We start from the raw sequence: 17,482 nt of genomic DNA, 5'->3' as shown, positions 1-17,482 counted from the left end.
GTCACTAGAATGACTTTCAGGTTGGGCACTAAACTTCCATCCAGCATTCTCATATTCTGTAATTTTCTAAATTGTAGAAAAAAACAAATATATCTTTAGCTTTTACACTATCAAGAGAATTCGGTCTCTATATATGAGAACAAAAGTTTAAACTGGAAGAAAATGCAAAAGGGCCAACCCTCCTGCCTCTAAGTTCCTTCCCTCTCCGAGCCATTCTGGCATTTTATCTAGCCGATCTCTGTTAAAATCCTTTATTCATCTGTTCACTCTTCTCTTTAAAGCCCTCGGTGATGCAAGGTCAAGAGCAGAATCCTTCACTTGGAGTTTAAAATATGGGGTGCCAGATAAAATATTTTATGCCAGATAAAATATGGGGTGCTTAAATTTGAATTTCAGATAAACAAACACATTTTTTTTAGTATAAGTATGCAGTATTGGGGATGTAACTTAGACTGAAAAATTACTCCTGTTTATTTGAAATTCACATTGATCCGGGCGTCCCAAATTTCTATTTGCTAAATTTGGCAAAGAAGTCCTGTCACCACACTCTGGTCAGCTAATTTCCCCACAGTTGGCAGCCCTCTGCTCCAGCCAGACTAGGGGCTCCATGCTCCCCAAACCTGCTCCCGACTCCATGCAATTCTGCCCAACATGCCCTCACCCTCTTTTCTCCACTTGATTAAAACTGTTCATCTTGAAGACCCAGTTTAAACTGCATCACTTCCATAAAATCTTTCTCAATCACTCCAGTCAATTTCTATAGCCTGTCGTCTCTCACATTAATTCCTCAATTGTCTCTGCCCTGTAGTTCATCCCCCACTGGTAGCTTTAAAAAAAAAAAAATCTATTTCTTTCTCTTTTTATTTTGACCATGCTGTGTGGCTTGTGGGATCTTAGTTTCCCGACCAGGGATTGAACCCCAGTTCTTGGCAGTGAGAGCTCAGTGTCCTAACCATTAGACCACCAAGGAATTCCCTGTTAGCTTCCAAATTTCATTTAAAACCTGGAGTTAGCTTAAGCCTTTTTTCCCACTTAGACTCACATCCTTGAAGAGTTTATATTTGCTGTTTATCATGTGCATTTGCTCATAGACCCCAGAACACTGCCCTGAACAAAGCATACTTTCAGGAAGAGAAGCAGAGGTGAACAGGGACACTGGGAGCGGGGGGCCACGAGGTGCTGGAACTTTCACATGTTATTGTAAAATAACACATCCTTACAACAGACTGGCATCATCTTCTTACAACTGAAGAACCTGAGGCTCTCAGAAGGGGTTAGCAGCTTGCCCATGAGAATAATAACAGAGGCAGAATCTGAACCCAGTATCTGACTCCTGCATCAGTGCCCCTTCCCTGCCTCCATGAATGCCCTTGTCACTTGCTGCTGCTGCTCCTGCTGCCTCTGCTAGGTTTTCAGGGTGGGTTTGGAAGGGTCAGTGGGCTTCCCAGGCAGTGCAAGTGATGAAGAACCCGCCTGCCGATGCAGCAGAGATGCAAGAGACACAGGTTCAATCCCTGGATTGGGAAAATCCCCTGGAGAAGGAAATGGCAACTCGCTCGTGTATTTCTTGCCTGGAAAATTCCAAAGAGAGAGGAACCGGGTGGGCTACAGTCCAGGGGGTCAGAAAGAGTCAGACACGACCCGAGCATGCACACACGTGGGAAGGCTCGGGGAAATGAAAAATCTAGGCAGGGCAGCTGAGGTCAAGTAGGCAACTAAGGAACCTTGTAGGAAGCTCGGATTGCAGCAGGGGCGGGGACTCTGTCATCCTGGGAACAGCAAGAACAGCTGGGGCAGCAGAAGAGAAAAACCCAGTGCATGGGGTGAAGAAAATTAAGTGGAACAGGAGCAGAGCTGACTCCACATTTCCTGGTAACTGCATGTTTGCAAGCAAACAGCAGTCCGGGCAGAGAGGCTGGGCCCACGTTCTCCCTGTGGGCTGAAGCAGTTGGGGCCCTGCTGCAGCACAGGACTGCCTGGGGAAAGCAGGAAAGGAGAGAAGCTGCAGGCAGAAGCCCGGAGCTGAATTCCCAGCAGAAGCTAGGCATTTACGTGCGGTAATTGCCTGTAGGTCAGTAGATTCTTAAACAGCATGAAAGCTACTGAAAGGTCAGTGAATGTTTTAAAAAATTTCAGTCCACATCTGTGCATCACATTGCATGCTTTGCTGTGCAGAGGCTCAGCAAGGGAGAAAAGTGGTGATTCTAGGGTCTGGGAGCCTCACCCTGCCCTGTGGAAAATACCATCTACGAGAGAAAGACACCTTCGTTCACGCGCCTGGGCTTTTGGAAGGCTTATCTGGTGATAAATTTCATTTCTGCCTCCCTACTGTTCAGAGGCCTCTGCCGTCAGCATGAGTGAGATAAGAACAGAGGAGCTGGGTTTTCTCCCTCTAGCTTTTGTGGATTTCTGACATGGAGGCCTCTCATTTTAACATATTTTGTGTAGTTAAAGGGGAGCCATTTGGAAGAAGAACATTCCAGTGAACCTTCGCCTGCCCATTGAATAGCCTCAGTCGCTAAGATGGAACGCAGACTGTGCTTGTCAGGATAAGCAATGATTCTCCCATGATGCCTAAGACATTATTATCAACTCAGGATCAATAGACATTACAAAGCAGCATTGCTTTTATTTTCAGCTTTAACCTTTGAGAAAATCAAGGCTTCAGAATATCGAATCAAGTCAGCACATCAGCGATTGCAGACACAGATACAATTAGGGCATCTGGGTGCAGCCCAACAATTATAAATCTTCTTCATGAGATCCCATAGTTTCCCATGCTGTGTGGTGTCCACACAAATAAAGCATCTCATTGAACAGAGCTTTGGCCTTAAAGCTTATCAAAGTGCATTTTCAGTTCACAATTATGGGATATTCCATTTTACATATGGGAAAACTAAAGTCACAGGGCTTATAAACCCTGCCTGTGTGCACACATGCTCAGTCATTCAGTCATGTATGATTCTTTGTGACCCCACAAACTATAGCCCACCACGCTCCTCTGTCCATGGAATTTTCCAGGTAAGAATACTGGAGTAGGTTGCCATTTACTTTTCCAGGGGATCTTCCCGACCAGGGGTTGAACCTCATGTCTTTGGTCTCCTGCATTGGCAGGTGGACTCTCTACCAGTAGTACCCCTGGGAAGTCCTAACCCTAGATTCGGATTCACCTAGCAGTTGTATAGCCAAGAGGAGTGGCTAAAGCTTAACTAAGTGCAGGAAGTATTATTAGCATCAAAGATGTAAAATCTATAAAATATCAACCAGCTAAACAACCCTCTGCAACCGACGAAATCTTGGTGAGTTAGAGACTTCTGTTCAGCCATAACCCTGCAATCCCCTTATGAAGGAGACACTCAATTTCTGAAGCACCTTGGATCTTGCATACTTTTCCGGCTAAGGTTGTTTTTTTTCCTGACCATTTGTCACTATTTCTCATGGCCCATGGGTTCAGACTTGGGGGATGGACAAGGGAGTTTTGGAAGTAGGACAAAAGTGAATAGCAGTATTAGGAAGCCAAGCTCCTTGGCTAAAGCTCCAGTTTGTTATCTGTTTTAGAAGCAAGACAAATCCTTCAGACATTTCAAGGGCACACAGATATCCTGAAATACGTAATCTTACTAATAAGAGACAGCAGCCAGCCAACCGCACTGGCTGGCAAGGGGCCACCAGAGGCACAGTGATTTTCTTTGAGCTATACTGTGGGTCAGGCCCTCTCTCTCTCTCTCACTATTACACACACACACACACACATAAAAACCCACATATACACTCATTGTGTGCACATACTACTGAGGTCAAGTCTGTAACAAAATCTGAGAAACAGGGAAATTCATTCTTTAAAAAAATATGCTCATGATATCTTTATGAATTTATGAATATCATATATATGATGTTTATGAATATCATATTTCTGATATCTGTGAATATCATAAAAAATTATTTCTGCAGGTCTCAGAAGACCAGAGTTTGATCCCTGGGCCAGGAAGATCCCCTGGAGAAGGGAATGGAAACCTACTGCACTGTTCTAGCCTGGAGAATCCCATGGACAGAGGAGTCTGGCAGGCTACAGTCCTTGGGGTCGCAAAGAGTCGGACACAACTGAATATGCACACACCTGCACAGTATTGACAATATATTTGGTACTCATTTTACACCAAAACACATCCCATGAGAGTTATCATTGAGGTTCACACTACCACTTGCCCTGTCAGCAACATTGGACACAGATTTTTACTCCGTCCTTCTTGAAATCCATCCTTCCTTTGGCTGCTGGAAGAGCACTTTCCCTCCACCTTGCTGGATCCTCCTTATCAGCCCAGCCTCCAAATGTGGACATGAGCTCAGTCCTTAAACGGACTTCTTCTCTTCTCTGGCTATACACCCCTCAGAGATGTTTTCTTCTGATCCTGTGGTTTTAAACACCACTTCACTTCCAAGACTCCCAAACTGATGTCCCCAGCCTGGACTTGTCCTAACTCCAAACTCATATCCACCTGAATACCCTACAGTCTCCTTGAATCTGTACTAGAAAGAGAGCTAATAAGATCAAGCTCCCGACATCCCTCCTCCTTGGTCACCAAATTTGCTCATGTCACCATCTTTGCCATCTCTCTAAGTGGAAAGTCCATTCTTCCAGTTGCTCTAGCCCAAGACCCTCAAGTCCTTCTTACGTCCCCTCTTTCTCTCCACCCCACATTCAATCCACAGCAAATTCTGTCAATTATACTCTCCAAATCTGCATAATTGGACTCTGTCCACCACTACACCCTGTTTCCATCCTCTCCTGCTTTGATTCTTGCCACACTATCCTAATTCATCTCTCTGCTTCTGCCCTTGCCATCCTGGGTAGTACAGAGTCACCCTTTTAAAATGTGTTAGTTCATGTCACTCTCCTGCACACGTTTTTATTGCCTCCAAATTCATTCGGACTAAGCCCATGTCCTTATGCTCTGTGTTTGCCTTGGTCCCCACGGACACAGGTGATTGGGTCTCTGACCTCATCTCCTATTATTTTTTTCACCTCATTCATTCATCTCCAGCCATGCCAGCCTCCTTGATAATCTGTGATCATGCCAAGCACACTGTAACCTTTGCACATCCTTGGAAATTTATTTTCTCACATACACACACTACTCACTTTCACCCTCTTTGCTCAGAGAACACTTTAATAGTGAGACCTTCCCTGACTAACCATAGTGTAAAACACTAACCCTACCCCAGCCCTGTGCCAGCATCTGCTCAGTTATCCTCTCTCTCTGGGGTCATCATATAATTCACCAGCCAAAAAGACATTTACATGACTGAAAGGAGGCACTATTAGTGACTCTTACATGTCACACATATGCCAGGACTTTTCTAGGCTCTTGGGTGCTCTGTGGCTCAGTTGTGACTGATGCTTGGCCATCCCATGGACTGTAGCTTAACCAGGCTTCTCTGTCCACAGGATTTTCCAGGCAAGAATACTGGAGTGGGCAGCATGAATGGTCCAGGGTACCTGTCACCACTCAGCATAGTGTTTGTTCTCTATAGTGTACTCGGGTGCTTGTTCATTGTTTGCTTCTCTTCAGTAGAATATTATCCAAGACGTCGGAAACTTTTGTTCACAATTACATTCCCAATGCCTGGAAGGTAACCAGCCAAAGATTACTGATTGAATGGATCATTTACTAATTGAATCATTTACTGATTGAATGGATAGCTGGAATGAACCAGTATGCCCTGTACTGAATTGAATCCATGAAAACCTGTGCTATACCAATAATAATTTAAAATACCAACTAAAATTTTGGAATACTTACTGAGTAAATGGCAGGCACAAATACGATGGATACTGTATACACATCCTCATGGACCCTCGCACCCAATCCCTTACTCCCCTGTTACAGACTGGAGGATGGTCTCAGGAAGCTGAATGATCTGCTAGTGCTCATGCAGCTAGAACATGCTGGAGCTGCACTTGAAACTCAAGTCTCACCAGCTCTAAAATGCTTTTGAAGGTCACCCCCATGACCTGCAGACCAATCTCTCTGCTATCTGTCTCAACTCCATCCCTGGTTCTACCTTCTGGGCACCTTCCTAACATCCGCCCTCCACCTGCTAGGCTTTTCCATGGACTCTCCTGCCTGGCCCTCAAAGTTCCTTGGGATGGAGTGAGCTTGCCTGCCTCTGGCCCTCACCTGATGTGCCTCCTCCCACTCTGCCCAGGACACTTGCAAGTGGGCAGCAGCTGCAGCTCTTGATTTCTGCTCTGATCCTCAGCAGCATGAGATTTCAGTCTCCTGCTTATGCTAAGACCCCTTTCTTTCCCCTCTTTCCCTTTGTCCCATATTCGTCAGTCTGCCCATCCCCATCCTATTTCTCCCATAACATTTCCCAAATGTTATGTTATTTAGTAAAAGTCAAGCTCTCTCTCTCCTAAACTGGAGAATGCGCAGTTACACCCTTTCATTGTTTATTACAATGCATTTTAATAAAGGTCTTTCTACGTGGTTATTAGAGATTCAAAGGAGATTGGACCTTACCTAATTCCTCCTTGTATATTAGCAGGGCCTACCAGAGTGCTCAGCTCCTAGGAGGAGCTAAAACTGGTATTGATTTTGCTAGATGTGCTGTGCGTGGATTGTTTAAGAAGCAGTTAGAGAGGCAGAGCTGAGGCTCCAGTTAGAAACTGTAAAACATCCACGTGTCGATGAAAAATACATGTGTGAGTGAAAATGAGAATTTTGAGAAAACAAGTGACAAGCGAGAAAGCTTTAAGTAATGCCGTATTTAAGGTAGAAGTAGAAAAACTGCGTAATTTTTAAGAATGGCTTGGTACTCATAATTCTATGCAATATGTAAATATATACACTCTGACAGAGAATTGAATGAATAAAGTGTGTAATGATAGGAATCCCCTCCCTTTTCATGGAGTAACTGGGACTGATTTTTTGGCCTTGATCATTTAGCTTCCCTGTGGACGGAATTTCAGAGCAGACCGCATAAGGCATCAGAAATCATATATAAGATATATGGATGCTACTCTGTGTAGCTCTAAACCTTCAGTCTAAGAGGGGAAATTACACAGTGGCTCATGACCTAGAGGTCATGCCTTTAGGCTACTGTACAAATTTGCTTGATCCACAGACCTATTTCGGGGAGGAGGGAGAAGGCTGGGTCTAAAACAAATTAAAAATGAAAATTTAAATAAAATGTTAAAATGCAGCCCCACACAAAATAAATCAGTTTCTCTGATATATTACCAAACACCGACACAACAAGAATTATATATAGGTTTAGGATAAGTCATAAAAAATCTTGCAAGTGAATGCATTTTATTTGCAACTTAATTTGCAGATCAAGTGTGAGAACAATTTCTGGATTTTTTGAAAACAGACCACACAAATCTCCATTATGCCGGGACAAGAGGCAAAGTTTCCAAGGACCATAAACCACTGTTAGCCTGACTTGCACCCATACCTGAGCTATAAATTACTTCATAGGCAATTATATCACTGAGTTAGTCTGTCCTCCTGCAAGGTTACCGTTAAAAGTATCGTCCCACGGATCAAGTCAAGGTTTAAAGTGGGAAATGTGTGTGTCTGACCAGGTTGTTAAAAGTATTACACACAACCAGGTTGTGGTCAGGTGTGAGCGGCCTTCTTGGCACAATCGTCACAAGAGCAGCTGCTGCTTTTCTGGTGTCTCAGTGAAGACCCCCTCGCATCTCTTTCATTAGGAAGCGGATGGTGGCATCTCCCAGGTGTGTTGCTGTACAAAGGGCATTCGTTCTACCAGGGCCCAGGCATTAAAGATAAAGGACCCCAATTACAGTTGGAGCTGTGTGTGTGGATAAATGAGGCAGCGAGGGGATAATCTTCTTGTGCTTCCTGAGTAATCCTGCCCTGAATTCTTGAATGCTTGTATAGACATTTCAGCCAAGAGAGAAAAAGAGCCTTGCGTTTCCTTGCCTTGAGAGATACCCCATGAACGTTCTGCCTCCTCCTGCTTATAGGAGAGGCCTTTAAAATGCTGAATTCTTAAGCCAGTTCTATAGTGAAAGATATTTAGAAGTATATCTATATAGTAAATTTTGTGGGGCAGGATGATTTATACTTTTCCACCCTGGAACGTTCACAGCAGTCTTCATTTTAAACCAGTCTTGAGAGGAAATTTGAGGCAAGTAAATAGCAAAAGCCAGTCCCTAGTGAAAGCTTACTGTAGTCCATGAACTGTTCCCAGCTTTGTGTTTATTAACTTATTTAATCTTGATTCAGTATTAGCAGAGCTTCCCCAATGGGTCAGTGGATGAAGAATTTACCTGCAATGCAGGAGACATAGAAGACTCAGGTTCAATCCCTGGGTCAGGAAGATCCCCTGGAGAAGGAAATGGCAACCTACTCTAGTATTCTTGCCTGAAAAATCACGTGGACACAGGAGGCTGGTGGGCTACTGTCCAACAGTCCATGGAGTCACAAAGAGTTGGACACGACTGAGAGACTAAGCACCATGCACAGCTATTAGTACCCCCATTTTATAGAAGAGGAACCTGAGATACATTGGGAGATTATATAATACATTGAGATTATATAACTGACCCAGGATTACATAGTAAACGCAGGACTGAGATTTAAAATGCAGGTTGTCTAACTCTAGAACTTTCCTCCTGAGCACTTACACTCTGTAATAGCTTATACTCTGAAGCTATTACATCTCCTTACTTAATAAGGTTTCAATTAAAACCCATTTTCATCTACTAAAATAGCTATTGCTTCCTCTTCCTTAGTAGATTATTTAAATTCTCACCTGGATCTGTCCTAAGGCAGCCAAATACTTTTAAAACGTATTTTACTTTTGAAAGGGCAGAAGGATACAAAACTTGTCAGTCGTATTTCTGGACTACAGGACAATGAGTAAAAGAGGTAAAGGGAGAAGAGGGGGATTTATAAAGGTGCTAATATCTATTGAGTGACTCTACAAATTAAAGTAAGATATTCAAGGCTGTATTAATTTCCTAGGACCACCATAACAAAGTATCACAACCTGTGTGGCTTAAACAAGAAAAATGTATTGCCTCAAAGTTCTGGATGCTGGAAGTCCAAAATCAAGGTGTTGGCTGCATTGGTTTCTTCTCAGGTCCATGATGAAGGAATCAGTTCCAAGTTGCTCTCCTTAGCTTTGAGATGGCTATTTCACATTGTCTTTCCTCTGTGTATGTCTGACTCTATGTCCAAACTTCCCCTTTGTGTCAGGCATAATGGATTAGAGCCTGCCCTAAAGACCTCATTCTAACTTAAAATGAGGGTCTCTATAAAGACCCTACCTCGAAGAAAGGTCACATTTTGAAGCCCTGGAGGTCAGACTTCAACCTATAAATTCTGAAGGACCACAAATCAACCCAGAAGAAAGGCTACAGAGTTACTAAGAGGTAAGAAAGCCTGGGATTCTAATTCAGAGTCTTTAGATGCCAGAAGATGTTCTACTCATTATCATGCTACTTTGCATTTGAAAGTGAAAGTGTTAGTCACGTCCAACTCTTTGTGACCCCATAGACTGTAGCCCACCAGGCTCCTCTGTCCATGGGATTCTCCAGTCAAGAATACTGGAGTGAGTAGCCACTCCCTTCTCCAGAGGATCTTCCTATCCCAGGGATGGAACTCAGGTCTCCTGCATTGTGGGCAGATTCTTTGCCATCTGAGTCACTAAGGAAACCCATTTAAAGACTCACAAGTAAAGTCCAACACCAAATTCTGGGGTTTTCAGTAATTTGTGTGAGGCTCTAAAGTGGTAAAAAATATATATATGCAAAAGGTTTTCTTTCTGAAGGTAAATACCTTTAATTTCTCTCTGTCCAATGTCCCTTTCTCCCACTGGAAATAATACTAATCCCTCAGTCCTCCCGTTGCGGAGCTGGCCCTCCCCTCTCTATGTTCTCATGGCTAAAGACCTCCTACTGCCAAACACAGGGCGGACTCAGTTCCCATCAGCACCTCTTTCCCTTGGGTCTGAAGATTGTAAAGATATGTGGTCCTTGATTTTCTAGAGGTAATATCTCCCCAAAAGAAAACCTGAGATCTGATACTCTGAGCATCATCACATGAAAGCCAAGGAGAGACAAAAAGGTAGGGAAAAAAGAACAGACCAATGGATAGAGCAGCTGAGGTCAGTTACTCCTTCAGACCCTGATTTTATTTCCCCTGAGGCTAGATCTACCCCAGCCTGGGCATGGATGGGTTGTATGAGTCAAGGAATGATCCCTTTTTTTTTTTTTTCTTTTCTCAAGATAGTTTAAAGAATATTTTACTCACTTACCACCAAATAATGGTTGGAAGTGAATAAATCCTGAATCTCACTTTTATATATGTAATTGCATCACAGAATTTATAATGTATGAAGTACCATGATAGGAAGTAACATTTCAGAAGCAGAATTCATATAGTCTTATTTCAGAAACTAGTTTAAGTGTTTGAAAGGTCATAAACTCTATGTTTTCCATTTGCACCATAATCAGTTTGACTCATAAATTCACACTGTAACCCCTAGAGCAAACCATCAAGATGGTTAATTCATTTTAAGATGAAAAAGTGAAAATTAATAAAAGTAAATATGGGGGCTGCTATCAAACTGCTGCTACTAATGGATATGTTTTTCATCTCATCATTGCAAATCATATTTTAGATCAGAGATTCAAAATATTCTATATAACATTTTAAACAAAACTATACTGCATTCTCTGGAATAAAAAAAGATTTCAGAACCATTGCCAAATACAATAAAACAGCTCTTCATTACATAAACATCTTTATTACTTAGTCATATTCTTCTATATTAATCCTGAGCTTATTTACCAGACTGGTGCTTTAAAAATTAGTTGTAAAATCTGTATCTCTGCAGATAAAACCAACAGTATTTTCTGGAGGAATAGCATCTTCCTCAGGAATGAAAGGAAAACCAATGGCTAGAAACACCAGGTTTAAACAACTGAAAAGTTCAGATTTCAGGTGAGAAATTTTATATCTGCAATACAAGAAAACTTTAAATTATATATAATGTCACACTTCTCCCAGGAGTATTCCTCCTGCCAATGTCATATAAAGAGAAAGTTCATAAATCATATGTGCATACTGTGTGCAAAATGTTGTAAGAATATTTCACCTGCTTTGAAGCAACATTAATTCTAATGGTTGAGAAAAAAATAAGACGTAGAGGACAAGAACCATTTGAACCTAATTTTGTATGTTCTTGGAAGTGTATATACTGTCAGTGTTTGATAAATATTTATTCAGCAGCTACATTCATATAATAGATTGTCTTTAACAGAAACATATTCCAAGATGCTATAGAATAAATAACTTTTATATAGACAGTATGTGTGTGCGTGTTAAGTCACTTCAGTCATGTCCGACTCTTTATGACCCCGTAGACTGTAGCCCACCAGGCTCCTCTGTTCATAGGATTCTCCAGGCAAGAATACTGGAGTGGGTTGCCATATCCTACTCCAGGGGATCTTCCCAACCCAGGGATGGAATCTGCATCTCCTGCGGTTCCTGCATTGCAGAAAGTTTCTTTACCCACTGAGCCACCGGGGAAGCCCATATGGACAATAGGTGGATGTAGATCCAGACAAACGTGGATACTGACACATATGTAGATATGCAGATGCAGATATAGGTATAGCTATAGAAACATGGGCACAGACATACAAGGTACCAGTTATTTATAGTTTTCTGCCTGGAGTAGACATCTGTTATTTCTGTCTCTCCAGCATCCCTTTCCTCCCACTGGAAATAGCACCTCATTACCTTCCACTGGAAACGGAGCCTCCTCCACACATTGTGGTCAGCTGCAAATCACAGCACCTCCTCCCACAGCCAGACACAGGGTAGATTCATAAGTTCTCACCAGCACCTCTTTCCCTGGGGTCTAGGAGCTATCAATAAATGGTCCCAGATCTCCCAAAGGTAATACCCACCTCTTCCCCAAAAAGAAGCCTAAAATTTGGGGCACCACTCTCATAAGCCATGTGGAGAGCCTTAGAGATGGACAGACAGACAGCCAGACCTGGTATGACTTGAGGCTCCATGGCATTCATCTGTTATACTTCCCAGATTGTAGCAAAAGACAGGAAAGGGAAGAGAGAGGTGATGCTTGCAGATTCCAAAAAGGAATTTGAGTCTTGATGTGAGAGAAAAAAAAAAATGTTTTTCCCAAAATTTGGATTCAAGAGTATTCTATGAAGCATGAAGGGTGTTAAACATTGAAATAGGATATCATGAATTTTTTCTTACCAGGAAGTACTTAAATAAAGATACACTCTCTTCCTCAATCAGACTTTAGATAAAATCAGGAACTTTTATGTGAAAAGCAGAACTTAGAACTATAAGGATGCAATGGTTGGGGCAAGGCTAAATATACAGATGTCCCACCATTCAGTGTACTTTTTACAGAATTTTCCTAAAGGACATGAAGATACAGGTGCAGCTAATTTAAAAATAAGGTGAGTGACCATGTGGATATCTGCCTTGCAAAACTCAAAAAGGAAAATTGCTTTTTAAAATAATCTTCAGCATTTGATATATCTAGCATTTGGCTAGATATAAATAAGGAAGGAGAAAAGAACCGAGATAATTCACATAAGCTCTCTGGAATTACCCAAGTAATCAAATAATCCAGGAATGAACTCTTTTCTGGGAACCCCCACCCCAAATGCTCTCTTAGTCTCTGAAATAGTACTCTAATTGAGATATGCACCTTCATTTTAAGATTTAGAGGTAATTTAACAATATACTTGTGCCTTTCTCTTTTCTAAAAAATGAAGAAACATTAAAATAGTTGTTCAGAGTTACATTATTTTACCCAGAGTTACCATTCTCATCCCCAGCTCTCTGGTGCTTCATAAGTTATCTAAGTGGGCAATCAGACTACAGTTTAATTTCACCAACAATGCCTGTGGTTTGCTGTAGCCTTGAAGTTAGACATGTTAAAGGAAGCTAGAGAAATGTAACTCTAAAATGTTTAATTACAGTATGAGTTATAATTGTCAACACTAATGATTCGTATTTTAAAAATATAATGTGTCTGGTTGCATCATGGTTTTGAAAGGGAGTCATTTACTAAGTCTTTTGACTACCATGTCTGTTGATTTATTCCCAATACACTAGAGAAGAGGCATTTACACTGGTTCAGGGGATTTTCAGTGGCAACTGCCCCTTAACAAACTCTCAACTCTTCCTTCCAAGCATAAAGAGATGCGCTATCAGAAACTGAGACATTGCCAGTAATCAAGATTATTCAAGATAGAAATTTAAGAACCTTATCTATACATAAGAAACACACTCACACAAATTCATAAGATTTTGTTATCCTTCAACTATAAAGAACAGGTAAATATTACTTTTAGTGTCATATATATTTTACAGGGTGGTATAACATATCATGGTCCTAGTTCCACTACTGTTTTTCAGACTTTTTTTTATTATTCATTTTTTTTATTCTTTGAGAAGAAAAAAAGAAAGATAAGGCAAAGTGAAACTAATTCATTGGCTTAAAGAGGTAGTACAAAGTATTTCTGGGCTTCTCAGGTGGCACAGTGGTAAAGAATCTGCCAGCAATGCAGGAGAAGCAAGAGATTCGGGTTTGATTCCTGGGTGGGGAAGATTGCCTGGAGTAGGAAATGGCAATCTGCTCCAGTATTCTTGTCTGAAAACTTCCATGGACAGAGGAGACTGGCGGGCTACCATCCATGGGGTCATAGAGTCAGACATGATTGAGCGACTGAGCGTACATAAAATATTTCCATTAAAGAGAGAACTAGAGTCTAAGTGATTGTCATGAAACTGTTTCACGTGTTAATAAGCTTTCTTTCTGAAGTTTGTAAATCCTCTTCTAAAGCATATGTTGTCAGAACAATTTTCAAATCTCCACGAAACTTTAATAATGTGCTTAAGTGTTTAAGGATGCTTGGATGTTCCTAGGTAATTATTAGGATTTGAGGAAAGGCTTAGTTTTGCTCTTGGGTCAAACAGAGATGTATTTAAGCTCAAAATATGAAGTGGTGATGGCTAGGAATTGGCAAGTAACTTCTCTCTTGAAACAACCCCACTATCCCTGCCAGAGACGTCAGAAGTAACAGTACCCACCATTCCTGTTGGACCGCTGCTACACCCAGCCTGCCAGCACACAGTGGACCTAGGAGAATGACTGACAGCACCTACCACTCCCGAGGCACAGACAGGACCTCACAGACCCCAGGGCAGGGGTGCCAGCTACCCGTGAAGCTATCCCCCCAAATTCCACAAGGACAAACGACTTCACAACACAGCTCTGAACACCTGCCTGAGATAGTCTCATGGAATCTACTCTAGCTCCTTACATTGGTTAATGTTAAGTTTAAAAGCAGAGTAGCATGACAAGTTTTAAGACAAAAATCTATCTCAGGCAAACAAAGTCCAGTGGTGGGCAATTCAAGACTGATAGGTGGGGAATTCCCCAGTGGTCCAGTGGTTAGGACTCTGCACATTCACTGCCCTGGGTCCCAGGGTTCAATGCCTGGTCAGGGAACAAAGATTCTGCAATAAATAAATAAATATAGAGTCAGGATTCTGAAAAGATATCTTTTAAAAAAGAACTTACCTCCCAATAACAGCAACAAAAAAATAATATGAAAAGAAAGATTGGCACCTGGATCCTCCTTCTATCTTTTAGCTCTGCTATTTATTCTCAGCATATGACTTTACCTCATAGTCCCAAAGAGCTGCTCCAGATCCAGCCCTCCTATCCACATTCTAACCAGGAAGAAAGAAGAGAGTTTAAAATAAAGTTTGACCCTTTCTCACAAGGATACTTTATGGAAGTTATATATGTCACTTCTGCTTACATAATAAAACAGAAGTGCCAAAACATAATCTTTTGGCTAAATCTATCAAGGAACCCTTAGGGATGCAGTCTTAATCAAAGGTAGCCAATGAAAACCAGGGGATTCTATTGCTAAATTAAAAGAAAATAGCTATTATTAATGGATGAATAGCAGTCTGTGTCTCTCTTTTCTCTTCAAAAACACTTTAGAATTTAAAAAGTTAAAGAAAGGATGCTATTACACAATCAGATATCAATAACCAGTGTGGAAAATATAAAGATGGAGAAAGATCATAAGTACAGTAATTTCAGGTTTCTCACTTGATCATCAGGATACACTATAAAATTATATTTAAATAAACAAGCCTTTAAAAATATATTATGACAAGATACTTTACCAAAAAAAAAGAATTTGTCATGGGTAAAACCCCACTGAATCCAAGTGAAGACAGATTTTTTTTAATTATATATGCAGAAAATTATAAATTTTATCCTGTTAGAAAAGACTCAGGGACAATGAATCCTATAACCAAGAACAAGACATTTCTACAAATTCTTTATTAAATTATTGTTAATTATTAGAAATTACATTTTTGTAAAAATGAGTAGATTTTAATATTATCTGTTTGATGATCAACTTAAGATCTGGGGCAGATAGAAACACTGAATTTACACAGTGACCAAAAATTGCATTTTTCCAGCCTTGCAGTTTGGCTTTCATTTTTTTTTTTTTTTTTTGTTTTTTTTACATATAATTGACAAGTTTATTATCAAGAAACTTCAGGTTTTTTAAAAGATTGCATTGGCTTTACAAGACTGAAAGATGATCACCCAGGACAGGACAATATAAACAAGGATAATTAAAATATTAAATACTATCTAAATTAATAAAAGACCCTAATTCAAACTGTTAATTATAATCTTTTGTGTCTTGTTAGAAGCAGCTGTACAGTTACCCTTCATGAAATTCACCTCACCAACTTATGAAGACTACAAAGGCTCACTACAAACTCAATTATATAATTTACAGTAATCAATGAGTTTTTGCAGTTAATCACACACTATCACCAAAAACCCCAAATCTTCTATACAAGGATTTGTTTCTTTAAAATGTACCTCAAGCATCTTTTAAAGTGCGAGCTACAATTTGCTATATTCTTAAAGAAAAAAGCTTCCAAAGGAAGTATGAGACAGCTATACGACGCTGTCGAGAGTGGTTATATAACTAACCGAAGAATCCCAGCAGCACCCTGCGAATTCTGTTTTAGTGTGGCAGTCTTCTCCTTTGTAGTTGGCATCTCAGCTCTTCCTACACTACCAGCCGAACATGTATTCCATTGCTTTGGATACAAGACTTTCATCTTTTTTTGGTGTTTGTCTGTCAGAAATCACCTGATAGTCACTAGTAGAAGCTTTGTACGCTGTAGCCAGAGGTCTCATGGTAGAAATCCGAGGAGCACTTCCAGGCTGGGTTGGTGTACCTAAGGTTTTGATTGGTGGTGTGAAGGCGAGAGATGGAGATGACAAAGCACACCTGTCACTGTTTTCCATGACGCTTTTATCTATACATGGTTTTACACCAATCATGATAGATTCTCCAAAAATTCTTCCATCTTTGCTTAAGGCTTTCCGGGCTTGCAGTTTAGATTGATAACGAATATGCATCCAATTTCCTGTGTTAGACATCACATGTTTTAAGATATTCCCATATTGCGCAAATTGTAATAATATATAGGAAGCAGATGCCTGAGGAAACCCGAACACAGTCACCCAAGTGTCATCAAGGTGATCTTCAGATGTCAGAGAATCTCCTTGAGTATAAAAAGGATCCAACTGGGCAGGAGATAACGTTGTCTTTCAGGGTTGACCAATGTTTGCAGGACTAAACACACTTTGCCCTGTTCCAGGAGTAGTTGTCACAACTCCAACAAGAGGACTCTGCATTACTGAAATGTTTGCCTGTCTTCTTGAAGTTAAAGGTGTTGATCCAAGTCCTGGGCTGGAAATGTCATCATATATACTTCTAACTGGCGGAGCTCCACTTTTATCTTTATGAGCTGGTACAACTGGCTGTGGTGGTGATCCACCTGCAAGTAAAGGTGATCTCATTTCCATTACTCCTATGGAAGGGCCACTAATTGATCGAGGCTGTGGAGTCACTGGAGCTGGCAAATCCCCCATTAAAAATCCAGGTAAGAATTGGGCATTAACCCCTGGCTTTGGAGACGTGGGTGAACCCAGCATCATTGGTTCAGATCCCAACGTGGGCGCCTGGGGTTCCACGGCAAAGGCTGCCATCACAGCAGCAGCGGTATTCACCCCCGGACCTTCCTGATTTTCAAAAATGGCGGAAACTCTCCTGGCTTTCATTTTTAAAAAGGTCTCTTTAGAAGTAAGTCACTTGAGCAGAAGTCTTCATGGCATAGTATTTGACAGTGTCATCCACATGACAGTGTTGATGGTTTATGACAAAATTAATTTTGCCAATCCAGGTACATTCTCAAATTCAGAGTTCAAAAGCCAGAGATCAAAATACACCAAATTATAAGACAAAGCAAATAAATACTAAGATGTTAATATGCCTGAAATATGAATACCATCTAAGTCTAGGATCTTTCAAGACAATATTCCCACTGAACATTTCTAG

At 41.0% G+C, this 17,482-nt stretch overlaps 1 pseudogene; it reads right to left on the bottom strand.

Moving 5' to 3' along the window:
• Nucleotides 1-15,585: 15,585 nt before the first annotated feature.
• Nucleotides 15,586-17,187, bottom strand: LOC139186904 (nucleoporin NUP35 pseudogene; annotated as a pseudogene).
• Between the last annotated feature and the right edge of the window lie 295 nt (nt 17,188-17,482).

This window comes from Bos indicus, chromosome 14, assembly GCF_029378745.1.
Source record: "Bos indicus isolate NIAB-ARS_2022 breed Sahiwal x Tharparkar chromosome 14, NIAB-ARS_B.indTharparkar_mat_pri_1.0, whole genome shotgun sequence".
In the NCBI taxonomy this organism is placed as follows: Eukaryota; Metazoa; Chordata; class Mammalia; order Artiodactyla; family Bovidae; genus Bos; species Bos indicus.
The sequence above is the reverse complement of the archived record's forward strand: the minus strand, read 5'-3'. Positions and strand labels throughout refer to the sequence as shown.